This window comes from Ips typographus, linkage group LG1 (genome assembly GCF_016097725.1).
Source record: "Ips typographus isolate SLU linkage group LG1, UJ_Ityp_2.0, whole genome shotgun sequence".
Taxonomy (NCBI): domain Eukaryota; kingdom Metazoa; phylum Arthropoda; class Insecta; order Coleoptera; family Curculionidae; genus Ips; species Ips typographus.
Window position 1 is genome coordinate 18,428,313 of NC_138422.1, and position 1,684 is coordinate 18,429,996.

The 1,684-nt window shown below is 37.2% G+C and overlaps 1 non-coding gene across 1 annotated transcript; it reads left to right on the forward strand.

Annotated features, from left to right (window-relative positions):
• Positions 1–1,565: 1,565 nt before the first annotated feature.
• Positions 1,566–1,684, forward strand: LOC145740513 (5S ribosomal RNA). Its single transcript, XR_014181452.1, has one exon. It is a non-coding gene; the product is annotated as a 5S ribosomal RNA (ribosomal RNA).

Here is a 1,684-nt window from a genome sequence, read left to right on the forward strand (position 1 = left end):
ACCATCTTACACTAATATCTCCCTACTTTGCAAAATGGAAACTGAAAATGAATCCAAATAAAACTGAATTGGTCGTTTTTACAAAAAAGTTCACGAATCAACGTATTTTTAACCCACTTATTGTGGAAGGAATACCAATCACTCAACAGAAAGTAGCAAAATATTTAGGAATCAAGCTAGATGAACGCCTATATTTCCATGACCATGTTTCATTCACTCTAGCGCGTACCTTTTCCGCACAACAGAAACTATACCCTCTGACATGCCCGAAGTCTCCACTCTCTCCATATAATAAATTACTCATTTATAAATTAATTATTAGACCAACATTAACCTACGGAGCGCCCGTTTGGTGCTCTATATCGGACACACAACGACAACGACTACAAAAATTCCAAAATCGAATTCTGAGGGGAGTACTCTCTGCCGACAGATATGCACGAATTAGCGATTTGCATGATTTCACAGGGATCGAATACATATCAGATCATATTAATATTCTATCTGAAAAATTTTACAGATGCAAAATTTTTGGATCACCAATCACACGAAACCTAACCCAAGTGAGGTATGATCCTGATAATATCACAAAGCATGGTCCGCCATACAAAAAATTGTCTCTCTACTACGAACCATGGCATCCTCCCTAATTTAAATATAAAAATAAATAATAAATCTAGTTAGAGCAAATCGAAAGCAATGTGTATACCTATTCAAAACAGGGTTCCTATCGAATATTATTAAAATTCCAATGCGGCAAAATCTTTACTATATATACATCTAACGGCAGATTCCATATCATATAAACAATAAACACCTGTTGTTCTTGTTGACTGTTTTTGGGCGAGTTCAAATCACCCTATCACCAAACTATAAAAACTGAAAATTGATAAGCGCGCTACTGTACCTAAACAAACTTAAGCTGGTTTTTTGTGTGTGAATTTTTCCAGCCTATAAAAACTTAATATCAATACTAAAATCAATTTCTATACCTACGCCTCTTTCCGACTCCGATTATAGAGATCCTCAAATGTCTACATAAGGGTCATAACCCAGGAGGGAGACTAAACTATGCGTCTACGTCTAAACTTCCTAAACATATTGTGACATATTTAAGGTCCATTACAACGACCGGCATGATGTAATCGTGTTTATAAAATGATTCTCTTTTGTACGCCCGGCGTATTGTGAGAATCAATACTTCAATTACTTAGTTTTTATATGTTTATAGTTTGTTCTTTACTATTCTAATTGTGTAAATAAATGTATTTGTTGTTGTTGTTGTGGTTCCCGTCCGATCACCGCAGTCAAGCAGCGTAGGGCGTGGTTAGTACCTGGATGGGTGACCGCCTGGGAACACCACGTGTAGTTGCCTTTTTTTTGCACTTGTGGACGAAAGTTATATGAAATTTATGCTTTTTTCTTTGAAGTCGGTTATATCATCTTTTTACAAACTAGCTACAGCTCTGAGATAATTTAGCCATTCATTTCAACCATGAAAATGACATTTGCATTTCTCCAACACTTTTGGTGGTTTTTATTACTCGGTTATTGATAATTTTATAGGCAACTGCCATACCACGCTGGATATACCGGTTCCCGTCCGATCACCGCAGTCAAGCAGCGTAGGGCGTGGTTAGTACTTGGATGGGTGACCGCCTGGGAACACCACGTGTAGTTGCCT